The sequence below is a fragment of the Colletes gigas genome, unplaced genomic scaffold (genome assembly GCF_013123115.1).
Source record: "Colletes gigas isolate AHSC1104 unplaced genomic scaffold, ASM1312311v1 Colletes_gigas_Sc00036, whole genome shotgun sequence".
Lineage (NCBI taxonomy): Eukaryota > Metazoa > Arthropoda > Insecta > Hymenoptera > Colletidae > Colletes > Colletes gigas.
Genome location: NW_025106665.1, coordinates 728,299 through 755,585, shown reverse-complemented (window position 1 = coordinate 755,585; position 27,287 = coordinate 728,299). Strand labels below are relative to the sequence as shown.

The 27,287-nt window shown below is 40.2% G+C and overlaps 1 long non-coding RNA gene across 1 annotated transcript; it reads left to right on the top strand.

The window, feature by feature from the left end:
* Positions 1-308: 308 nt before the first annotated feature.
* Positions 309-27,287, top strand: LOC122402462. Its single transcript, XR_006259516.1, has 3 exons — positions 309-429; positions 1,210-1,671; positions 27,181-27,287. It is a non-coding gene; the product is annotated as an uncharacterized LOC122402462 (long non-coding RNA).

Below are 27,287 nucleotides of genomic sequence, written 5' to 3'. Positions count from 1 at the left end.
AAGTAAAGAAACATCGGTGCACGAATTGACTGACCGCGAAACCCGCGATATATCGATCGATTTATGATCCTTCTACGACGCCTCGGATTCGCGCCAAAATTTATAAACAGGTACAAGACGTCCGAGTGTTGCCAAAGAACGTTCCTCTTTAAAACAAGCAACACGGCATCGGATTTTCGTGGTTAATGATAGCTGTCGCGTGAATTTCAGTACCTTAGGAGATTTCGTACACGACAGAAATATTCCGCCGCTGGAAAATTTAAATAAGGGAACGAGCAACTAGTCGCTCTCGTCGAAGAAATAACGCTCGAAAATTATATAACTTTTATCGTGTTTGTGTCAGTTTACGTAGACTGTTTTCTATATCGATTGAAACGATTAGGCGCACGAATATCCCGAGAATGGACCGTCGTGGATATTTATTCTAAGGTAAATTATCTTCTCTTACGTTTCTCGATAACAAATATTCACGCTGCGAGATCTATCGTTAAATTCGTTGTACGATCTACGGACTGAGGTTTATAAATAAACATCCGTCGACGGGTTTGCTCTCCGTGCGCATCGATTGTCACTATGGTTTTTAATCGTATCACACGATTCCATTTTATCGATGAACATTTCCATTATTTCGACTCGTCAGGTGCAACGAAACTGTAAAATTGGCGACTGCCGTCCGTCGAAAGGGAATCATGCAAATTTACGCGTAGGACCGCTGTCCGTTAAAATTCAAGGCAGGCTTCAGTGACGGAACAATGACGCGAGCATAAAGTTAGAGCGAACGCGAGTCGGTTTTCCATTACTGTCTTTCTCCTTCTCGCGTGCATACTTCCGCCGACGTTCTCTGTCTCCTTCTTTCCAACTCGTCTCTCTCTAACTGACAGCCGCTAGTGACAGCGTCGACTACGCGCGTCGTGCTCCTAAACAATTCGCGTATACGTCTCGGTACCGATCTTTCAAATCTATTTTCAAACGCAATCGATCGTGCGTACCGCTCGTATTGATTCAACCTTAAAATTAAAATCGACACTCTATCGAAAGCAATCGAACTATCGATACCTGCTACCCGGAAGACGCGAGGGTGTCACTCCCATCGCTGTCGGTCGTAACTATTTATAATGGGTAGCCGCTGGCTTCAGTCTCGTATTTCTTCTCTCTTTCGCGTTCACTCTTACTCCGTTTCTGATCGTCCGTCTCTGTTTCGGTCCGCAGAGTGGTCGTTCTGAAGATTCGTTAATAGTGTCGCCAAGCGTTCGTCCGAGCCAGACTGTGCTGTCCCTTCTCTCCTACCTGAGGGGACCGAAATAGAACGCGGGAGAAGCGGCGATATCGACGCGTCGCGACGCCGTGGAACGTGTGTGCAGCCGTGGCCGAACAATAAACAATAACAAGACGTCGCGTGTCCGCGACACGACTGCCGCGACCTGTTGCCGGCCGCCGAAAAAGATCCCGCCGGATGTCGCGCGCGTTTCGCCGGAGTCCGTGAAATGATCGTTTCGGTGCAGATCGCCGCGGTAACGGGGATCCCTGTGTCATGGCGGTGATCGTCGCTTGGAACGGCCACGTTCGCGCACGCATGGCTACGATGCTGGCTACTACCAAGGAGAGAAAGAGAGGAAGAATGAGGAGCTGACTGAGAGGCGGATTCAACGCTAGGAAACCACGCTCGATGAGGTACGTTTGGAATAATTCGCGAAACGGAGTCGTTCGACCGACGATCGACGCGATTCTCACGCCCCCGCATTGCCCGCGCGACTTTCGACGTACGTTTGAGGATCCGTTTACGCGGATTCTGCGACCGACGTCTCGCGCGACACGGAACACGACGGAAATTTACGATTTCTGTCGACTTCGCGATGGCTCGTGTTAATTCGCGATTTCCTGATAACGGGGGGAACACGCGATAAGGCCGATTACGAAATCAGCCGCAGAGAAACGCGAGAGTAATTGATAGCAGGAGCGTAAGTACAGACGATTCTTTTCACGGTTTTTCTTGTATGAATTTTTCAGCGGCGATGGCTTTTTATCGTTCTTATGGATCTCGAGTTCTGTCGGGATAAACGGTTTATCAAAATTGTTCGTTTCAATTTGGTGGAAATGCGATGTCTTTGGGTTTCTTGAAAGTCGAATCGTGGCTCACCGTCTCGGTGTCCTTGCCACTGTCTGTACGTTCACCTTTCAGATTTGAATCAAGGCGAGACGCATTGGAGTACTTACTTTGTACACTCTTATTTTTCAACTCTTCATATATTATAGCGAACGTATAAATTATTTTAATATAGAGCTGTATCATAAATAAATTTAAAACAACGATGTACGAGACGAAAGTCTCAAGTTTTAGTAGAATTTTCAGGACTGTTGAGAGTACTAAATAGGTAAGATACTCCACAATTTTCTGTCTACGATATTCATGCATTTAATTTCTATAAATTCGACAGATTGTTCGCGTATAATTAAAGACATCTGCGTCCAAACTCGTCGACTGGAAGGATTGTTTACGTTTTATTCTCAAATTGGAGTTATTACAGCGTAACTGTATTAACTATAAAACAGCAATTATTCCTTGACGCTTTGCATACCACAGACAATACTTTAATCGTATGTAATTATCCCCGGATGGTCCAGTCGTAATTGTGTTTAGTAGATGATTCAGAGAATTTACTCTGCAATAACGAGAAGGCCACATTTCCATTTCAAGTTATTATTGCGACTGCAAAGTCACTTTGCATAGGCTGATTTATTACGAGCTTTGTTGTCTTCCTTCTGCAACCATAAGTAACCGGTCGCGTTATTAACATAGAATTTTGGATAAACATTTTCTAAAAAAATGGGTTATTATATTCATTTTTCAATTGCACTTTTATATCCGATTCAAGTATATTTTTAAACGTATACATATACACTTTGCTGCATTCTTCACGAATTTGGTTGTGTTCCCTTTTGAGCATTCTTTTCATTCTCATCGTTCTCGTATCTCCTTTCTTATTTGAGATGAAAGCATATTCTCTTTCTATGTAGAAAGAGTATATGAATTTGTATCGACGCTCGAGTTACCCTGCATTTCAGTTGAAGTTCAGATGGAAGCTTTTATCATAGATTATTCCCTAGGATGCTCTTACATTTTCAAGTTGCATACTCTTCTTCCTTCTGTTCCTCGTTACTCGATACTGTTTCATTCATAAATTTTTAATTTCGTAAAGAGTACAACTTAATATATTTAAACGATACTTTAACACGATAATAGATTAAACACTTTCGCCCGTACTGAATTTTTTTCTCGAAAATGCGCAGGATTTCGAGGGTATGTCTATTCACCGAAAATTATTGCAATTGACCCCGGCAACCGAAAATAATTTTTTCAGAATGATTTGAAGTTTTTCAATTTTGCCGAAAAATTTGTCCACCTATTGAATTTTTTTCTCGAAACTGCGTAGAATTTCGGGGTTATATCGATTCACCAAAAATGATTATAATTGACCCCTGCAACCGAAAATAATTTTTTCAGAACGATTTGAATCTTTTTAATAATTTTTTAACGAAGCCTCAGTCAAGAAATTGATATTCTTGATTTTTGTCTTACTTTAGCCTCTAGAATCTCCCATTAAAATTTTTCCCAGAAGCGGCCGAACACCCTGTATAAACAAATTATAATTTATTAAATTAAGGTTGCGTTAAATTAAAATAATATGCTTATATAGAATTAAAAAGAAATATTTGTTTTTAATAAATTTTCGAAACGTAACTCCCCTTTTTATACCGGTTCTGGGTCTCATATAACACGGTTTCACACAACACGGCATTTTCTAGGAACCTATCTACCGTGTTATAGGAGGGTTACCTGTACTGGAAAATCATGTTGCGTTTTGCTGCATCGTGTTTTCTATTTTTAGTAAAATAGCAAGTTTAAGACGCAATTGATTATTCAACATCCGTATAGGTAGAATCGATTAGCTTGGAAGTTTGCGTATAATTACGCTGTACGTTCAACACGCATGTAAATGTAAAATGGAGGGGCCAATCTCGGAAAAGTGGCACGATGTAATTCGCCTCCATTACAGTGTTTCTCAGCATACGGAGTCGCGTAATTAAATCTCATTATTTTTTTCCATGACTCATCCCTTTAAAATCTCCATCGGTCAATCATAAAATACGTTCGTCTGTTTGCGACGGATTAAACGTTAACGGTGCGTTGTACTATCGTGCAATTGAAACGAGATTGTCCATAGTATGACCCATATAGGTTGCAGATAGTTGCGTAATAATACATAACAGCCGCGAATACGTATTTCCTGTTATTGCGCGTTTGCGAGTTAACAAAGCGAGTAAGTTGATATTCACGACTTGATTACGCAGCGGTATTTATATTAAACATAAAACGGTGATCGATAATGAAATTTTTCGCTGTAGTATCAGATCTCGACGTTCCGATAATGTTATTACAACGTTATATTTTGTCTGAGAATTTTCCTTTATTATATTTCAAGCTGGGAATCAACAAACAATTATTACAAGTATTTCTTTTACATATTACAAAGGGAAGCAATTACCATTGGTAAAATTTTTTTTTAAATATTCCAAGTATTATTTTCAGTTCTGTGGCGTCGCCTCTTATGCTCGCCACCAGAGGGGTCACGCTCTCACAAGCGCTCGACCGACCCCCCCCGGTTGCTATAAAGTCCTCCTACGATTCTCACGAGATCCTAACCCTCAGCCAGTAGCGCCACAATTTTATTTTTGAAACACGAGTGTTATCTTGGAGTAATTTTATAACATATTTAATTCGTTAATGAGTAACGAGTACATTATTCGAACGAATATTTAGATAAAATCTCGATAAGTAACTGTCCCACCGAACAATTGTTATTCGAATAAGAAACATATTTCCTACGTTAACGCCAGCCTTTTCACATTACTGGTAGTTGAAAATTAGACTCGCAACGCCATCGGTATTGTTTTCCACGCAGGAAATTAAACAAGAATGGATCAGTTGTCTATGGAACATCAGAAGTCGCTTAGGCGATGCTTCGTTACATTTTCACAATAGGCACCATTCAGGCTGTGCCAGGGGAATGTACAAAGCCGGAGTCAGCGAAGTGCATTCGCATAGGTAAGAGTGCCACGCATGCTGCAAATAGGGAAATGAATACTGCTCTTATACATGCATATCGAGTCACCTTTCTCTTTGACGTTTACACAATACTATGGAAAAATCTTAGGTCGTATAGTATCAATTAACAGTACTTTTGTAGAACAGTGTAGCGTTGGGTGTTTGTTTTATGAAACAGTACAACAGACGGTAACCCGTTGATTTACTTGCTACAGCTCGCGAATGCAATTTGCCCATTTCTACAGATATCCAATATAACATATGTAAACGTTGTCAAAGCTCTATTGATTTACTCAGTCATTGGGCATGAATCCTCTAATACCAGATCTTGCATAATTCGCTCTAACAACCCCATGAATCATATTGATCTGATCGAACATCCATTAACCCATTTAGGAGCATGCGCGATTGAAGTGGTAACATAAGAACCTTCAGTGCGCAGATTACAATGGCACGACACTGATCGAATTATTTTGCCTACGTAGAGATATGAAATAGCATATATATATCGGTGCATATTTAAATTATTGCTCGTCACATGACATAACACGTTTATTTTGAACAATGCGTTTGGCGTGCTCGTGACGGGCTCTGACGCCGAAGAATGGATGTTATCGCAATCAATATTTCTTTGCCCCAATTTTATATAGCCCGGGCATTAAATTGGAACCAAAACATTTGCTGGAATACGCTAAAATCGTAATCAAAGTCTATTTATTTGCACCTTAGAATCGCGGTAGTTGTCTTTACACGCGTACGCGAGTTTCACTCTACTTGACTAATCACGATTAGCACGAACCGATGATTAAATTAATCGTCACCTGTTCGCAACGATTTATGATGATCCTGCTCCGATTAAATTTCGCCCAACTATTCGAAATTTCAGTCCATTAATCCTTTCAGGATTATAATCGCCCCACCGTTCGAATCGTATAATGATATAAATTTATTATTAAATTTTCAATTAACTTCTTCGATCGTATCGGCTCACGTATGCACGTTTAATTCTAATGTCATTTTAAATATTGTGAAATGTGGATTACTGTAATACGGGAGTAAAATTGCGAATACATATTCGTAATTAAATTTTCCAATGTTACAGCGTGTACCATCATCGCCGCGAGATTGATAGGTCCCATGGGCAATATCAGTTTGAATTTCTGTTTATTTTCAAACGAAATAATTTCACTCCGAAGAGACGGAAGCTTGAGAAATGGAACGCAAAAAACAGCCCTATCCACTTTGCTAATTTATTTTACTTGTATTTAGCTCGAGTTAGTACTTTTTGTATCGTAAATTGTATGATAAAGGTTTTTAGTATTCCTGATGTACAACACGATGCGTCCACGAGAGGAATACGAACTATTCGTACGCTTCTCTTCATAGTCGGCCGTGTACGTGCTAGGTTTGCAGTTGGATGTAATCATGCAGGAATACACAATCTTTTACGGTTAATGCCGGACGGAAATGAAAGCGAGATTACGTGGTTATTACCGTCTTACATCTACGAAATTACCTCTGTTAACAGAGTCGGTCTAACGATCCCTGTCATTTTCTTAATTAAAATCTTTCCTGTATCAAAAATTATCGGACTACAGGATCGACGTCTCTTTAGGTAATATTAAGTAGCATTTTTTAGTTCCATCGTTTCTAAAAATGAAACGAAAAGGGCCAGACAAGGTAGAAGCAAAGTTTAAACTGAATCAATGATGAGACATACGCAGTATAGATTATAAAATAACTTGTGATGCAACATTACGGAAACAACTAGCGGATATGTGTCGTATGATTTTTAAAGGAAGCATAGAACGATAAATTTTTGTATATCTGCGAGCAACAAATTCTAATAGTATGTAGCTGAATAGAAAAACGAAGATTGAAGCGCGTTGTGTGTGTTTTGGAGCTTAAGTCGCAGCGTCTGAACGTTACATAACCGAGCACGAAGTTCTTTTACAGTTTGACAAACGTAAAATTTAATCTTCTACCGTACAATAATTCTATAACGAACGACATATATTGAAATGTCGCCAGGCATCCCTTTAGCGTTCCTATACGATCAGGATTAAAACGTCAGTCCGTTTCAAAGGAAGCCCGTCTTCCGACGAAATCCTCTTCGTTTTATCAATTTCACTTCCCGTCTTTGAATCGACGTTAATAGCACTCGTACGCGAATCGTCGCCTTTGCCAATTTCAACGCGCGGTCCATTACAGGTGAAATGTATTCAACGGTCGCGGTAAACGCAATAAATTCCTCCCCTTCGTAAAAATATGCAAGCAAGAATGCTTATGTACCTGCTTTAACATTGCATCAGCCACGACTCAAAGGTATTCAGTGTATTTAGCGCGGTATAATCGCATTATCGGTATATTTACATTGTAGCGTGTTCACATTATTCTCGGGTCACGAATCCTATTCTTTGTTTTCGGTTCTAGTAATCATTTACAGCCACGATTTTTCTCTTCGCGACTAACAAAGAGCCCAACATCAAAGATCGGAGGATCAAAAACCGTCCGTCGCTCGTTGCGATAACGTACAAATCGGTTAAGGGGTTCCGTTTAATAAAAATAAACAAAAATAAAGCGTTTAATTTTTTTGATTCTTTCCTCGTTGTTTTTATTCTTTACGGGAGCCAACGATCGTTTCCCCCGCAACCGTTTCTCGTCGTTTCGACGCTTTTCCGTTTGTAACATACCGCATGCGGAAAACACCGCGATATAGAATGCCTCTAATGGCATTATGGCATTATACAAAATAGAATTGGGTGCTTGCGGGATTTCAGAAGCCGTAACAGTTAACGATGCCTTGGGCTACTTCGTGCGAGCTAGTCGAGCAAAATTTGATGGTGAGTCCAGTCCGGGAAGAACGCTCGATCGCGCATTCATCTTCATTTGTTGTATCGGCGGTGGCTCATAGTCGGTTAAAACCATCGCAAACGAACGGATAGTCGTTTACCTGGGATGGTAATGCTCCTCTCGGGCGAGTAGCCCTTTCTTCGCAATCGGTAGACAAGAAACTATCGGGAAAGTATGGCGGACGAGGAAAATAAAGAAGAAACTGAGCGAGAGGAGGATAACGAAGGGTGAGAACGAATATTTCTTTCCTGGTCGATCGTGCGTAGCTTTTTCTTTTTCTATTTTTCTTTCATTTTTTTTTTTCTGTTTTTTTTTTCGAAGGGAATACGATGCGTGAAATTAGCACGGGAATACCTTTCTCCGCGATGAGTTAGCCTTCCGTCCGACGGTACTTAAAATCCTTCTCGAACTTCCACATCTCTGGATATACCTTCTCTACGAGGTTCACGTTGGTCGATGTAAATCATCAACTGGAATATAAAAGCACAGTAGGACCTCCATTATTCTCCAAGATCCTTTCAGCGGTCTAACTTTAATCTAATAACAATTTTATACTCGTATTTATACACTGCGAATCGCGTATTGATACGCAAAGGCGAATCAACTTCTCGAACGATGGATGTAAACGAACTTCTCGTGTGTCGAGTACGAATGACAATTGTCATAGCGCGGAAGAGATCGCGCGTATACGTGATACGAATGAAATTCGATTTCGTGTAAAATCGTTTTTATTACACGCGTTCTTTCCATATATTATATTTTCAATACCGTTACGTTCCCCTAGAAACAAATAATAATATTTCTTCGTGCAACGCTGCGTTCCGCAAAACGTAAGATAATTTGAAGAAATTGTACGCTTTATTGTTCGAACGTTCTCCAACACAAACCGTTACGTCTCTGGTATTTCGAATGATAGAGGTTCTACTGTATTTCCAAGCCTGGGTAGCGATTGTTTGTAACGTTTCATAAAATCACACAACGAATGTTCTTATCTTTGCTTTCCTCTCGTTTCTCGGTAAAGAACGTTGTTTATTCGACGGAGCTTTCTTCCGTTGCTTGCCCGAGCGTTAAGTACCAACGTTGGCTGCAGTAACCAATGTTTATTGTTAGACGCGAAAACTCTCGGAGCCCGATGGACCGGAATCGCCAATTAAATTTCACTACGTGCGCCAGAATCTGTGCCCAAATAACAAATGCAAAACAAAGTTTCCAGTGACATTTTACCGTTTTGCGCGTTAAACCGTGTTATTTTATTCAACTTGTTTTCGCCCAGATCTGGTTCGCCCCGATTTCGATTCCAATTCCAACGAGGTATTCTCGGCCTCGCTTCGAGGGTTATTTTCTCGCCGCTTCTTTCATTTATCCGCGTTTCTTTCGGTTCTTTTATCCCCCCTCCGTTATATTTTCTTCTCTGTTTCATGTTTTCAAACGAAGTTCTTCCTCCAACCGAATTAAAACACGACCCTTTCACGTTTAAACGAACTCGAACACAAAGCTCCTTAGGCGTTCCGATGGTATTACGTATTTATAATTTAGTTCCTTGGTGGAGAAGATAGCTATTTTCACCAATTCTGCACGCAAGGGAGTCGTTCAAATCAAAGACAAAGAGCCGAAGTTGCAGAAACTTCCCCCCAGAGAAAATGGTGCTTGTCGCGGAATAAAATTGACACAATACATGTACTTGCTCGAAGTAATTAGAGGATCAGCCGCCTGAATGACGTTATCAACGCTTTCAAAGCTCCAACGTGCTGTGTAAGGTAGATTTTGTTCAATTCAAGTATTGATAATTATTCCGTTTGTCCTTTGAATTCGACTCGTTGTCCTGAGCTTTCCAGCGATCCTCTAATTCTTTTGAGAAGCTCACCGTTCGAAAATTGTATCCAACCTACTTTTCAATTATTACTCTACACCAGAACGAAGAGTTGTTTACCTATGCGCGTGAAAAACTAAAACGATGCATCGCGCTGGTACAAAAAATGTTTTACGAGTCCTTCTCTTGTAAATTGATGTGTCGTTTTATCTTGACACGATCGGCACGATTCGAGGTTGAGTTTAATAGTATAATTCAGCTATGCATCGTCTATATAAAATAAAATGTATAAAAATGTTACAGTAATAATAATAATGTGTATTAATTTGGTGAAGTTAAATTTAAGAGAATAATTTTGGAAATGCGTCGGCGAAACGAGTTTTTATATTGTAAGATCATACACTTTACTTTGCCTCGAATACTGCACTGCCTTGAAGAATATTGCTCGTTAAATTTTAATGCAAAGAAGACTATAGAGAAAGCGCCGTAGCACGTTTTGCAGTAAATATTCAAAGTGGCCTCCATTACCAACCACGGGCGTGCAATTCATGTTGTAACTTAAAGTGGTTGTATCTAAAAAACAAATGGTTCGTATAGTCATGTTTATTAGGGCTTTTTTCTCAGGCGTAACGAGCAGAAAACGCCTGTAAATTTTGCGACTCCCATTTAGGTTCGGTCTGTACACCAGGACACGAAGAATGACAGTATTATAAATAAAGAGGAATGTACGTCGATAATCCACGAGTGTTCTAATAATTAACTGTACACCGTATTGTGATGCATAGTTATAACGATTCTATATTATAATTCGTATATATTTATCGATGTTTCAGAAATTGTTCGTGGTATTATGTAAATTATATTTTCATTTTATTCCATTTTTTTATTTTTATTTTATTATATATAATGTCTAAAGTTGTCTAAAAATGTTAAAAGTTCCGCGTGGTGCGGTTAAATATCGAATTCTCGGTCGCGGTGGAAACGTTTAAAGCGTAACGCTCGAATTTGTCGTAGAGGCACCTTGGTTCCACTCGCGATAATCCTCGAAATTGCCGCTGCTTGGTTGGAAAACGGCGTTACGAGTCCTTTGAGGCGTTCACATTACACATTTACAACACAGTTTCGTTTCTCGATCGTAGATAGGCGGCTCGCCATTTGGTTGCTTTCTCCAGGTGGTATCAGCAAGTCCTTGGAGCTGACGTTGTAAAATGCAAACCGCTGTGCCACCGAGCCTAGCGAAACGCGGGGGTGTACGTAAAAATTTATTGTTTTCCCGCCATCCACGATCGCGTCGTGAGTTTACGTTTAAGCTTCGCGATCGTTCTAATAATAATCGCGTTATTCATATCTCGGATTGTACTTTTATATTAGGTCGAGTCATAAGTAACTTCCGATGCGGCTAAGTAGAATCTATTGTTCGTATCTATCCGCTATGAGCTACCATGACAACAAGTTTTTGTTTTCACTATATAGACGAGGCTTCAGTTAGTCTTTTGTCAACTGTTTTGTGTGATACACATTACGTTAAACTGTTTTTTTTTAACCTTTGAAATGGAGAGTCAAAAAGTACATATTCGTCATGTAATGCTTTGGAAATTTAAACAAGGCAATAGTGCTAAGGCGACAGCTGAAAAAATATGCAGTGTTTATGGTGAAGGACTAATAACTGATCGGGCAGTTAGAAATTGGTTTATAAAATTCCGACTTTGACGACAACCTTTTAAAGGCAATATTGGAGCAAAATCCACGTCAATCAACAAGAGGTATAGCAGAAAGGTTGAATACATCACAATCATCTGTTAACCGCCACCTGGAGAAATCAGGGAAAGTCAGCAAGTTAGGAGTATGGATACCTCACAATTTCAGTGAATGGAATAAAGAAGATCGCATGTCAATCGCCACAAGTCTGCTCTCGCGGGTAAAAATTGAGCCTTTTTTAAGTGGCTTGATAAGGATCAACCACCCCTACCAGATCCAAAAGCAAACATCCATGGCAAAAAGATTTTATTGTGTGTACGGTGTGATTGTCAAGGAATAATTCACCACGAGTTGTTGAAGTCAAATTTAACGATTACTGCGGATAGATACGTTCAGCAGTTGCAAACAGTGCAAGAGAAACTCCATGAAAAGCGTCCTGCACTCGCCAATCGCAAAAACGTCATTCTTTTACACGACAATGCGCGACCACATACAGCAAGGGTGACTCAAGAAAAAATTCTTGAGCTTGGATGGTCTGTTTTACCACATCCACCTTACTCCCCGGATCTTGCCCCGACAGACTACCACCTTTTCTGTTCCTTACAGAACTTTTTGAATGGAAAAACCTTCAATTCTGAAGAGCAAGTCAGACAGGCTGTTGAAAACTTCTTCCAGTCCAAACCAACCACATTTTACAAGGAAGGAATTGATAAACTGGCAGGAAGATGGGAGAAGGTTATAGATAATAGTGGTGAATACATAATAAATTAATATAATTTTGTTATTTAATGAGAGCAAAATAAATGTCCGATGAAAAAACGGAAGTTACTTATGACTCGACCTAATATTTCGATGAATATTTAATCTGTAAATTTTGCGTAGTATTGTTCGAAAAATCGTCGAGTTCGCGGTTAACAATACCGTTTGTGGATTTACGGTTCGCGGTGAAAACGTTTTAGACGGATTACATCGGTTGCATCGTTTTTACTGTTGATCACCCTTGCACGGTTAATAAATAACACGATCGGTCTGATTAAAAGCGCTCCGATACGATGGAGTATCGCGACGTTCATTATTCAACGTTTTAAAATGCACTTTAGCTAGTCCGTACGTGAAAGCACGTTAATTTAACGGAGGGCTGCAATCGCACGGTTTTATTTTCATAACTAGCTGCGCTCGCGTCGGAATGTTTGTTCACTGCGGCGTTTACATACCGTGATTTTTTTGTTATTACTTGGGAAAATTGCAAACAAATACGGTAAACACCGGATGAGCAGGAATCGTGTATTAAGGCGTATGCATATTCATACGTTCGTCCGAAATTAAATGAAGTTCGGGAGGCTCGCTTGTTTAAAATGCTGATTTTATAGTGACGTCGTTGAATACAGACTGTTAATTAAGGAAATTAGGAAAAAAAAGCCGGGATGATCTGATTTGCAACTGAAAGTCAATTAACCCAAAAGTTAATTAACGATCGCGATCGATGGTTCGGTTTAACAAAACGTGTAATTCTGGTCATTTCTCTCGACGAGCCACCTTGGGATAAATGTATTATCGACTATAGCAAACCCAATGTTCGATGACATAATCGAACGATAATAATTTACTAACGCTTGAAATGTTTTTATTCGTTTTCTTGTGCCTGGCGTGTAAAATCATATACGTTGACGAGCGCGAATGCGTTTTTCTCGATCGATCTTCCGCGTGATTTTCCAGAAAAATTTCCATTCCCATCAGAGTCTAATAGTCGGTTAATGGAAAAGCGTTTCCCTCGGAATTTATAGAACATCCAACAAAATATCGACGTTTCTGTAATTTCTTCGCCGCGTTTTTTTTTTTTCCTGTCACTTCGAGATCTCTCGTATTTTACGCGGGTCTCGAACGACGCCCGTAAGGCAATCAACGAAGATTATCGATGTATACTTCGCCAGCACTTACTTTCAGAAAACGTTTTCTGTTTAATAGTCTCGCTAAGTATTCGGAGGCGACTTCATCTAGTTTATGCGCGAGATCTGATCCCGGCGAATCGATTATCCTTGATGAAGGCACAAATTCTTAAGAACGCTGTTCCATTTTAAGGTAATCTCTTCTATCTACGCCTCGTTTCGAAAAAGATACCTCTTCTCGCGTCTCTGCTTCGAATTTTTAAAAACGGTTATTGCACACGCATTATGAAATGCCTCGAGCAATTAGCAAGTACCGTTTCTCCTTCTCGGTATTTCTCAGCTTCCAGTTCTATATCTGACGTATTCTCGCGCGACTGCTATGATTATGTTTAAGAAAAACACGGGAGCCCTGTATTAGAACTGTCGAGGTCTTAGCGAGAGATTACGCGGTCACGACTATCTATGGCAATCGATCTCGATCATTCGTAACCGCGTTATTAGAATACTTGACGCACCTGTTAACCTTCGAACAGGTGTGAATTTTATGTCGAAACAAATTTGTCCATGGAACGACACATCTCTCCGAAGAAAAGAGAGAGTTTCAGATCTTTGTCAATAGTTCTAGTTCACAAATTCTACTTTGCGTAGAAACATATTTGTATTTTCGATGTTTTGGCGAGCCCACTCGTCGATAGTAGCACTTTCGATTTCGCGAATTAATCGAGTTAACCCTGTCAGATCGAGCGTAGAACGGTGGTTCGTCACGGGCGACCGCAGAAATCGTGCGATCATAACGAATCGTTCGATCGCATACCGGTATCGCCCAGCGTAGGAGAGGGGGGACCGGTGAGAGACAACATACGAGAAAGAAAGACGAAAACCATTATAGTGTTCGTCCTGAATGCTTCAAACGCAGTACGCTTCGCGGTACCGATTCGTGGACGATCGGAACCCTTTGCGAGTGAAAAACATTTTGTAGACGTACAATGGTGATCTATCAATTGTTCGCGAGTGATAAGAATACCGGAGTGTATGCGTAAAATGAAATGTTCCTCGTCTTACTCGAAACTCCTTTTCACCGAATATTTAACGTTCGTTAATTAAATATTGATCTTCCGAGTGTTATTTCTGACGTTTTGTAATAATATCGAAACACCCGCGGCTCTGAAAATCGAAAAAGGTTCGATTCGCATCGCAAAAGAAGTCCGTGTGTTTGAAATCATTTTTAAAAACGAACAAATTAAAGTTAACAATTTTTGCATGCAAACCACGCAACTGGGTCAAAGGGTCAAAGAAGCCTATTTCGACAATCCTTTCTGCTCAAATTACTTCCAAGCAGAGTCAACAGAAAACGAAAATCGATATATGTCTAAAACGCCTTTTCATGAAATGAATCGCGAATAAAATACTTTGAAGCGAGAATGGATCCAACGTTCGAACTTTTTCGGTATTTTATTTATTTAATTTCCTATTGGATCGTGTATGCCGATTTTTTAGCGAGTTATCAATGCTTTTAAATAGTTTTAAAATTTGCCTGGCGTTTCGATTTCCGCGATTTGTACAAAGCGCTCTTTGGAGGAACATTACGGAATTTCAACAGCTTTTATTAACGAATTGTATTTTACGTAATTGGAACGTATCGATGCGCGAAAAGGGGCTATCGGTTTGAAGAGAATAATGCGCAGATCTGCATTGTAATTGAATTTTAATCCGCGTGACAACAGATGTTCGAACCGTAAATACGCTCTCAAAAATTTTAATAAACGTCCGCCTAGCGATATCGTCGAACTTGCACTATTTTTCCATCAAATTGCAACTATTATCGAACCGTGGATTTTTGTTTGCTTATAAAGAACTTATATATACGTTGACCAAATTGACGTTTTAACACGTACATTGTGCTCGTCGCCCAAACGGGACCGTGTAAAATAGTCGAACGTTTTTATCGTTTCACTAGATTGTTTGAATTCGATCCTTTCAATCTCGCAATTTGTTGCAATTCCAGTGTCTATTTTCACTCTGAATGCTGCCTATATTTGGCTTTGTATCCACCAGTCACGTTCAAACAATTAAATTCCAAACGGTTTGTTAGATATATATACTTTTATCGTTTTTAAAAGAAACTAATTGGTTTGAAACTTGAGACACAGTAAACTGTAAAAGAAACTGTCACCTGGATAAAATTAATTGCAAAAATACTCGAACCGTACTTATGAAAGAAAAAATTAGTACCCAGTATAGTTTGAAACTATCGGTTATCGATGTTTAGAAACTGCACCGACACCATAAGGTTGTTAAGTGTTCTAATGCATAATTGCAGGCTGTTGTTCGCGTTATTCCGGGATGTGGTTTACGCAACGTATTAATTCATGCGTAGCAAAAGTGTTCGTGAATATTTCATACAGTTTGAATTCACGTTATTTAGGTAGCTCGGTTTATAATTTCAGTTTAGGTTTCGTAAATATTATAGAGCACATTTGTGTTTTATGCTGGCTTTATTATTGTTACTTTTTTATGGAACGCGTGTCGCTGACGTTATTATACAAATAGTACTTAATAATTCGTTGTTCGTCCAGTTTTATTTACGCAAAACAGTGCTACACGATAAGATATTTGTGTATATTTATAGCGCGATAAACATACTGAATATTAATACTCGTTGTGCATATTGCCAAAATATTGCCTATTAATTTAACAATTGCTGTAATAATGGTGTTCAATAATTTGGATTCAATTGCCGATTAATCGAAACAGCTAATACACTGGAATTATCGAAATTTACTTAAATGTTATTGGTAAATAGATGGGAGACGATCGAACATCTGTTGACACGTTCGGTTCAAAACAAAATATTCACACGGTCGTCGACTTTCGAGGATCGTGGAACACGTGGCTTCTTTTACTTTCGTTCTCGGTTGGAAAAATAAAAGTTTACATTATTTGACCTTATCTCTCGCGTTATCGTTGCCTGCAAATTTACGTACAATTACCATCAAGGGTTCAAATTACAATTCCAACATTTTCCTTTCAGTCGATTTTACGCAAATTTCAGTCGCGAACGACCCAAATGAGCCCCGATAATTAACGAACTATATTTTTGGAGTGCCTTTTACCGCAGTGTATTAACCGAGTCGGCAAACATTGTTTCTCGTTCGGTGCGCGACTGGTGGGACATTCAGCGAAAAAAATTCACAAGAGAACTCGTGACTTTGCGCTCAGTCGAACGTGAAGAATTTAAAAGTATAGTTTACAGTGCCACGATGACGTAATACCTTAGTAAGAGCGTGTTTAACGACGGCACAACTGTCGTTGAAACTGCAGCTAGTAAGGAGATCGAAAAAGGAAAGTGCATCTGCGATCATCGCAGTCGCGTATCGTATCGTCCGATAGCGGTTGGATTTTCCACGAAAATGTTCATCGAGTGCATGAGGTGGCTCAATTGTCTCATATGTGATGCATCTTCCCCGGAAACCTCAAAAGTTTATGGATTGAGCTTCAAGTGAGTCTTTGCACGCACCTCATTAACGATAACGATAGAACTCGTACGACTTATAGTCGAACTAAAGATTTACGTTCAAGTTTTAAATGCACGATTGTCAATTGGAGTACTTTTAGTTTATCTTATTAGAAATTTAAACTTGACGAAATTTTAAGATCATCGTAATATCATGATTCGTTTATTTGTTAATTAATGTTCACGAAATTCTGCGACGTTGAAGGAAAATGAAAACTGTTGCTTCGTTTGTTACGTAGAATCTGATTTGACGAAACGGAGTTTTAGTTTCGCGGATATTGACTGAAAAGATTTACTCGCGAATATTGAACAGGCAGCTGCATTTTACACGGCCGGTAGAATTTCTCAAAGCTTGGAAATTTACACCGCCACGAGAGTGATGCAAGTATAGCGAGCAAACTCAAATAAATTTACATGAATCGTCGTGAGTCAGTTTACAAAGCGTATTGGTGGCAGTTCCATTTGGATATTACCGAATGTGTCGTGTCTTGCGCGAAAACGTGTTAACAATTTTGCTCGTTTCGTGTAGTACGCGATTAATTTTTGAGCCGAGAGGTTCTAAAAGGAACTCTACGATTTATAAGTATCGCGTCGAGTATTTGTCTATCGTTCATGGCAAAAATTTTCCTCGTTCTCTAAGCAACAAACATCGTGCTCATTTGCAGTAGGATTTCAAAGAGAAACACGTATTTAAGTCTATATAAATGTGTTGCACGAGTTTTTTTTAAATGTATTAACAAATTCTTGGAATCCAAAGCGTTTTAAAATTCACTCGGAACACGTTTCTTCATTTCCCGGAGTCCATTACGATTTGCTAAATACGTGATTGCTAGTCGAAAACACGATTCATTTTCTGTTTTTAAAGTGGATTTACCTTCTGTTAGGCATTAATTTCTCAACGTAACGAGCAATTAGTCTCCGGACGTATTAAAAGAGCATGAAGTAATTTTTAAAAGCATCTCCAATAATTTGATAAAACTTCGTGGAATCGTTTTCGCTGGAACCAACGTTGTACGTATTAATATATTCGTGGTCTTCGAATAGGTATTAGATCGAGGCAACGAAACAAACGAGCCACGATTTTAATTTCATTAAGTGGGTATGTATTATTCAAACCTGACGCTCGAGGCAACCTTTCGGGTGAAAAGAGTCAAAATTTTGCATAAAAAAGAGCGAAGATACACGCATGTAGATAACGCGATATCTACCCTTATTTATCATCAGATATAAACTTATGTATGTCATATAAATATTAAGAAAAGTGTCTTAATTTATTTGTCAACTAAGTTCGTGTGTCGTCATTATATGATATATAAAAATTCTTAATTTTTGGCGTGTTCATAGTAATAGAAATGAGGAGATTTTAATAATACAAGCATATTAGAATATTACAATAATATTATAACGGAGGTTTTACGGTATTCCAATTTACGAGATAGAGTTATCCCATATCTGTCGATCATTTTTTGAAAACAGTCACGTGGTGAAATTGGTTCGACTGGATGCAACTGTTATTCTCTTGCTTCCGATGGGTTTCATTTCGCGACCAATCTTAAATTTATTCCACGGACGTTTTTCGCGTGTTTTTCGAAACACTTTCGTCGGGAATTAAAGCTGATTCACACTGTGTGTGTCGGGCAATCGTCCGTCGACCGTTCACAAAACATTCATCAAAGGGTTCGCCGTGCCGGAACGGCGACGAACATTGTGAATAGCTCCATGCAAAATTTACTGTAGAATGTTTCGTCGGACAGTCGACGGACGATTGCCTAACGGATAGTGTGAATCCGGCACTGAGTGTCCGATAATGATCGATTTCCTATACCCCTATTGTATTCTTCTTCTCGTTTCACGGAGGAGCCACCGATTGTTTGGTATTGATACCACGAGTTTCAATCGGTGAAGATACTTGGAGTTAAGGTTACGGATCGGTTCCACTTGAAATTTAAATAAAATAAAAATACAATAAAATTGGTGGACCATTCTCCTTTAAGACGACGTTGGGATTTGCCGAACAGTATTTAATAAATTTAGTATTTGTTGAATTTACCATGAATAGATTTCCATTTAGGTAGGAACGAGGATCGTTGGGCAAGGGTAGCTTTTGGAAATACTTCGATGGATGATTTCGGCGAAGCAGACTGGGGCTCGGATGACATAGAGATTGTGTAACACGTCAAAGAGTTGGGATGAAACCATTATCTGAAACAGGTTGGGGCGTACTTGTACAGTAAAGGGTCTTTGATTCTGAAGAATCTGATTTTCAAACAGTATCGTATTAGACGCGTGTCGCGTTGATCAATGATACTTTTCAAAATGGATCCAAAGTCCGAGGGTCAAAGGATCGGTTAAATAAATCGACGAGTTCAACCAGCAAATACTTCTCAAAATTATGAGACTCTTTTGTATTTGTTTTTTTGTTTTACGATACGCAAGAAGAAATACGTGTCTTAATAATTCGGTAATATTTTTCGGGCTTCTATTTGCGTACAGAGTTCGTCGAAGATAGCGTGCAACGCTTGGCTCGGATCCCTTGAAAATGCTCCCAACGGGAGCATATCTTTTTTCCACCAATATTCTGGCCCACATCAATGTTAACTCGCTTTTTCCGATTAGGAACACTTTGGATAATGGTTATGGCTCGGTCGAGGCCACTTCGAAGTACGATTCGGGAATAAGAATTCGCTTTGAAGCGCTCCGCGCGTATTTGTTCCTGATATTGATAATAAAATTCTGTCGACCTTTGTTGACCATCGGAGCGTGGTATTTTACAATTCCCTTTATCGTCAGGTTAATTATTAACGATAATAATTTAATTTGCCCCGCGATGATAATTCCATGAAATAAATACGAGGTAGATGTTCTTAATTAACTGGTTTAGGGACTTTCGAACTGCAAAAATCGAAGTTTCCGTGACCGTAAAATGTGAATTTAGGGAACCATTGGACCCCGTTCGATAACAACGGGATCGTAGAATGTAATTAACAGGCACTCTGCAGTATTAAACGGCGTAAATTGTGGATTCTACACGCAGAGTGCTACTAATAACGCGATAGATCATTTTGCCCGCGTATTGCGTAAATCAACTGTTAAACATTTCCCAGGCGTAAGTTACGGCGGCCAAACACAAATTTATATGCGCCTTCGAATCTCTGTCATTGTCAGAAATTCCATACAAGGCTTCGCGACACAGGATAAATATTCGATCATTTTACACGAGCGAAAAATCAAGTGTCCGTGAAATGATATTTGAACTCGTTAAATTAATCAATTATATTACATTCGACTCGTTGAATAAGTTCTTCCCGATTCCGGATTTCAATTACGTCAATGGTATTTGTTCATTTGTTTTAACAGGAAACGACATAGAATGGCACTTAAACGCGCCAGCGTGGGAAACGCGATATTTACTGTTAAATATCTCGTATTTACGCAAATGCGAGAACACGAGTCGAGTACTTTTTTCTTTTAATCCTTTGTTCGCTTTACGTTTTATAGAAATTTGGTGGATAATTTTTGTACGGTTCCATTTGTCGGTTAAAAATTATTTTCCACGGCCGAAAGGGCTCCGTTCCTTGCCACAAGCTTTTTTTTTCACGACGACTTTGTGCAACTAAGAAGGTGCCAGACGAAGTTCGGCAAATGTATAGAAATAACGGCGAGACTAGGCACAAAAGCGCGGCAACGAATCCCTAAATGGGTCGCAGCTTTTCGATCGAGCTTTCAGTCAACGGGAGCAGCTCGGTTTACTCATCTTTCAGCCTTCTTTCACGCTTTTTCATTGTGATCCCTCCGGGGGTGAAAATGATTCCTTAGCCGGACCTGTACAATGAGAGTCAGACGGAAGATGCTTTCTTCTTCGTTCTTTCATTCGAGTTCACCCTTCGTTTCGAATTACTCTTATTGAGATCCGCCTTTCAAGGGCGAGGATCTGGCGAGGGAGGTTCTATTACCTCGATCGGCTTCTATTCCGAATCATCTACAGTCTCAATTTAAGAGAGCTCTCAATTTAAACTTAATTACACCCTTAAATTCTACGCGTTTTCACGGCGAATTTACCTTTAGAACGCGCGGATGTTAAAACGTCACGCCACTCAGTGTTTTTTAAAACGGTGGTCGTAGCCCCTCTCGGAGGACACCAAACGGTCCAACTCTTTCTATTAACACGAGCGAAGTTTAGTGACCGTGGAAGTATATTTGTTAATAAATACTCTCATTCTTAAATTGTAGTTTAGGAAATGTATACAAATATGTTTGATCTCACGATCATTTCAATCCCGATTGTTCCATGAGAGTCTCGTTTATTGCATGGTGTCGATAAGTGGGAGGGGATGGTCGCGAAGCAACAAGTAAAATTGGGGTTAGTGGCGGGATTGTGCTGCTCGTTCATACCCCTCTTATTGCACGAATTTAATCAACATTTTACAGCGACTCGATGTACCGGGCATATTTGCAAACGAATTCAGCAACTAAAAATTGCACGTAGCCAGATAATAACGATACCACGAACGTTAAATTTGTTTCGAGAAGCTAAACGATTATTTAAAATGAATTTTTGTTGAAATGTCGCGCGTTCAGTTTTGTTCCTCGCCGCGGTTAGTTAAATATTTCTCTAAAATCAGTGCGTGGCATGACGTGTGGTCCCCCCTCGAGTGTTCAACGAACGATGGCGGGTCGCGAGGTATCTCATCCGGGAACGCGAAGGGTTTGAAAGCCATAACGAGGACGCCCACTGCGTACAAATCCGCGACGTCATCCGTAACGGGGTTCCTACGAGTTAAAAACGACGGGAAATCGTGCGAGGAACGATTTCGGAGCGATTAATTCGAGTTAAAGGAGAAAGATGGCGGATCGAAGCGCAGCGGTTCCGTCGCGAACAGTACACTCATTAGAGGATTATTTTCTCGGAAAGTGGAAACTTGGCTGAAGGAAACGAAGAGGAAAGAGGGTTTCCCTGTAACTCGCGGACGGATGTCTGTCCTCGTGTTCGACTTTCGCGGTGCCTCCATTTGACTTTCTCGCGGGATTAAATTCCATTTGAACGTCGCCGTATACGTACGTACATACGTATTCTTTTATTTTTTTCTCTCCCTCCCCCCCCCCCCCCCTTTTATCGTTTTCTCGCCAAAACGAGTCTTCCTTGACCTCCATTTATAATAGCATTAAATCGACTCTTTTCAGCGGATACGCCGGCCCGCCTCGAAAGGTCAGAGGTCGGAGCACCGGTGTTTTTGTGACTCGTTCCGTTCGTGCGGTAATATATTAATTGCGACGCTTCACGGTGTTTAATTAGCAATTTATCGAAACAAAATACACCGACGCGGCGAGTTTTAACGAACGGTTCGCCCGTTGTTTGATAATTCCCGCGTCTCGTATTTATGGCGTACAGGAACAGGATTAATGGATAATTCCAAAGCGTAAACAAACCGCCGAGCAAAAGAAATTCTGCGTGTTTCGCGCGCTATTGTATGAATATTTTATCGTGCACTGTGTTCCAATATTTTCCTGTTCACCGTTTCCGAATAAGTTGTAAATTCGTTTGTAATTAAAGAATTCTTTTCGTTACGAGTAATATCAATAATTGTCTTTCGTTAGGTTTATGGAAATGAAACATATCGATATCGATTCGTAGTCCGTATAAGCGGACAAATTGATTGCCACATATCCGGACGCTAGTGTTCCAATTTTTGGCGCGAACGGTTCAATCGAAGCGTACAAAAATTTCATCCCGTTCGTTGTATCGTTTTATTTCACATGTGTTTTGTCGAATAGGAGAGAAGACGGTTGTCTCCGGGTGTGCGTGTTAATTCAAATGAATATTCAAGGGTTGAAAATCAGTCCCGTGGAAAACGGTACTCTGGAATCCCGCGTCGCCCGTTATCGGTTAATGAAATTTCTTTTTTCAGGGGCTTTTTCGACGCGGAGATTGGTAGCGGATTTTATTGCATACACATGAATCCAAGTCAATTTCCGGGATGAAATATTGCGCTACACGCGTACGCGCGACCTGATTCTCAGATGCATACACAACGGCGCGATTTTATTAACGCATCCGTACAATGTACACGAGCCACGCGTTCGCCAGCTTAAAAGTCCTCGTGTTCGATTTACCATACGAAAACGTTTTTAACGGGTTGTGTTCCGAGCTATAGAAAAATTGCTAATTATTTGATTAACGGCCACGAGAGCTTGCTATTTAACGATGCCGATTCAAACGAATCCCTCTTCGTTTCTGAGCACTGAAAGATAATCTTGAAAAGGAATACTCGTATATTGGAAAATATTAATAAGTAAAATATAATTGTTTTTACTAGATTGGCCAAAATTGAATCCACTACTCGCATGAAAAGTGTGAATAAATATTTTTGGAAACAGAACACCCCCTTATGGGTAAATTCTCTGAATCAGAAGCGAAGGGTTCACCATGTTTCTTTAGGATCGAGTAGAATTTCACGTGTATCTTTGTAGAGTATGTGTATTTTGTATTTCCCCACGTCCCTTGCAAGATCGTATACAGAATTTATATGTTCCGTTGATGCTTTATCCACTGTTTTAAGTGCCTCGAGGGAGGGGGCACACGTTCTTAAATCGACTTCGAAAATCGTCTGACGAATATACGTGAAATGAGCTTTTCACCAAATTTTCATCCGCGAAAATGTAAATCTTTACACGAATTAAGAATGTAACAAATTAACCAACTCACGAGTATGCTTGGTAATAGAAATTTTTGGTCCGATATCTGTTAATAATAATCGATTCTTTCTATAGAGTACAGTCTTGAGAATCTATCAGGTATGCTCGATTTGCAAAGATTCCAATAAACAACATAGATTTCTTTATCCTGGCAACGAAGTATTGGCTTGCTCGGGGAGTTCGTGCCAAATTCCAATAGTTATTTAAAAACGTCGAAACAAATGAATGCCAATGAAAACATGCGATGGTAGCGCATATTTTGAGAGGCTATCGTGTCTTTGCAAAATAGATTCGTTGCTATCGGTGGTTTTTTCTACGTTGTTCCTTTAACACTAGAACTACCGACAATTGCAGTGCATTTATTTGTACCAAAATATATAATAAATAACTGTTTATTCATTCTTTTGTAGAAAATTGTGGTAAATTTTTTACAAATTTTATTGAAAATTATTAATGGGTCATTTTGACTGCTTTGGTAGTTCTAGTGTTAAACACGAATTCTGTCGAAAAGATGAAAATGCATTAAACAAACTATTTCAAACATAAACTCGAAAGAGGAGATATTTTAATATCAGCGAAATCCAATAAATAGCGCAAGAGTGTTACGCGCTGAAACACGAGAATATTCCAATCGTGAATATTCCGATCGTGAAAATCGTGTGATAGATCGTGTTGTACAAAAGACTGGTTTAAATGATCGAACGGCCAGAGAAAAATCATGGAATCCTACTGGTTTCGACTGGTATGCCAGACACCTTTCGGAGAAATTTGTTAATTATTTTAGAAACGAATAATTGCGGAGTAAAATGATACGTATCGAATATGGGAGTTTCTTGCTTAAAAAAAGCCGCAGAAATTTCCCGAACGATCCAATACCGTAATAGTTCGCTCGATGGTATCTACGTTTCTCATCTCTCTTTCGTTATCGCGCGAGATTACTGGAACGTTTGCATATTGATCGGCGATGACGCGATGATTCGATTCAATCGCAAAACGGGATACGATCACGAAGATTTCGCGGGCAAAAAATGGAAAAAAAAAAAAATACGACGAAAATCAGACACTTTTCGGTTATAATCGGAATGGATTCGCACGGCTCTCGGTTCCGTTTAAATTTTCAGCCTAGGATCCACGTAACCGCGAACGGGATAGATTTACAGTTTGATTTATTCTCCATGGCATTTCCATTTTGCGTTACCGCGAGATCGATTTTTATCCCGGGTCGCAGACGCTCCCTTCCCTCTCTTTTATTTATCCCTCGACAAGTAAGCCATTGCTACGTTCCTGCTGGTGTAATCGCTTATCCGGCCTCTTCGAGATGAAAGGGATTAAAGGGTAATTCGAGGATGGACCGATCGATAGTTTCAGAATCCGAGATACACCCTCGTTCTGCATTCAATGTACCACGCTCGTCAAAGTTCAACATTTAGTTGCTAATTTCGCATCGTTTCATCTTCGAACGAAATTTTCGATTACCATTCTATTTTTCCATCCCGTCGGACCGTCGTAGCCTCTTAATTCTCCATTGCATAATGTGATTAATTCGAAACTCTGCGACAACAGTGCCCCGCAAAGTTTGCCGAGAAAGTTTTATGAGATTCGGGAATTAAGTTTTCTCGCGTGAATATCTAACAGTGTTTCGCCTCGAGCTACTTATTGGAACGTTCGTGGCCGGATAAATGTACCTTCTTTAAAAGATCGCGACAGTTTCGTAGCTCGCGCGCGTTACGAACACGTTGACAAAACCGTGGCACTCTGTGCTATATTTACTATGAAAGGCCAAACGCGTTGCAGATTCTGCGCCTGATACTGTTCGAGACTTTTAGACGCAAGCTGTGCCATTCATTTCTCAACAGGATACAGCTCGCGCGCGAAAGCTTCGAACAGTATCTTTGGGGTTGGTGCATAAGTTTCGCAGGTTTAGGAGAAATGTCGATAAAACGCGTCTTCGACGTGGAATCTTTCATCTTATATAATATGGGCGATCTAGCAACGACGCTTGAACATTTATACGCGTTTCCACGGATTCAGAGTTTGGATAAAAATCGGAATAAACCGCAGAATAAATTCTATTATTTTATAGTAATCGAGACTCCCCGAAGAGTTTGACGGAAGGTCGAGCGAGCTTGTTGATACGGTTTCTTGGCATTCGTTCCGCCTTCGATCGTGCCAAGTAACGTTTGTTATAACTGAAAGCAGTTGTATTCGAGAAACGGAACGCTCGTCTGTGAATTGTTCGTACACTATTATTAACTCACCCTGAGATCGGTAAGGTTAGAGGACGGGTTAAAATTGTATTATTCCGAAAGAAAATGTATCGATCGAATAATTGGTAAATTTCAGATTTTCGGCGGGCTCGGTACGTTCATTTGCGTTAGAGCTTTCGCGTTTCCGCGCATTCGTATTGTTCGAGATCCTCGAGTTAGGTCTAAGAGCTGTGTTCCGCTAGAAAGTGATTGCTACCTTCCGCGAGCATCGCAGCTTCCATCCACTTTTTCCAAAGTAATGAAGTTTCCAAATAATGCATCCTCTGAAAGGTCACGATCCACGTTCAAAAGCCTCGAACAGTATTAATTACCAGAACTCGGGGGCCGCGTAGATATCGGGAACTTCGTTCGCGTTGAAACTTTCGCACTCGTTATTATTCGCGGCTATCGGACGCGCTGTGGAAAATCATTTCCAACGGTTTCGCCAGTATCTTTCGCCGAGGTGATGCATCTTGCGAAACGCCGTAATTTACATTCGCGAGCCTTGAACTATATTAATTGCGAGAACTAGGATCGCGATGGCGTCAGATAGCCCGATCAATCTTCCCGCTCGTTGTTATTCAAGGTATTCAAACGTATGGAAATCATATTCTTTCGGAAAAACGGTTTCGTTATTTTCCCGCCGTCGGCGTTCTTTTAATTCTCCAAAATAAAAATGCCCATTAATCCCGGAATCCTTGGACAGTTTCATGGCTAGCAGTTTATAGGTCTTTTTTACGAGGAACTTTGCAGGTTTATAGAGCGCTTAAAAATAAGAGACACGCATCTGCGTATTTTAAGGGTTGAAACTATTCTCTGACAGTATCTAGAAAATAATTGTGAATTCAGTAACGTTTTTTAACACGTTGACTGCCACACCAAAACTTTGATTTTCGACCATTGTAAACCGCATAACTTAAAATTTTCGTAACCTCGCTAAACTTCGTTCTATTCAATTTCAATTTCATAGTGTTAAATGTCGCGCTTTGGAGGACCCTTAGCCAACAAAAGTACGTTTCCCTTATTTTTGGCTGCTCGGAGAACCCTAGAATTCGCACAAAAATTTCGTCGTTAATTTCGATAGTTTCGGCGAGAAGTGGGCGGGGATCGCTTGGTCTGTTTTCCAATTACCCTTTCGCCGTGGAAAAGAACTCCCAGCTAGCAACCCTCTGGCCCCATTAACGCTCATCAATCGGCGCGTCGCGACGCGGAAACGTCCACGTTCGGGGGATGCAACGTGTCCGCGAGTCGATTAAAGAACGGACGCCGATCGCTTAGGGGGTGTGTTCGTGTGTGTGTGCCCCGTTCCCCGAGGGCAGACCAGCCCTTTGAGAGACCGTATACCACCATCTCGGTGTTTCTCGTGTGCATTGTAGGTTGCTCGGGTTGACGCCGGAACTAGGACAACGGGTGCATTTCGCAGAGGGCACGAACTTACGGTGCCGCGAAGATAAGAAACCGTCCGATGATTCGGAGGAAAGGT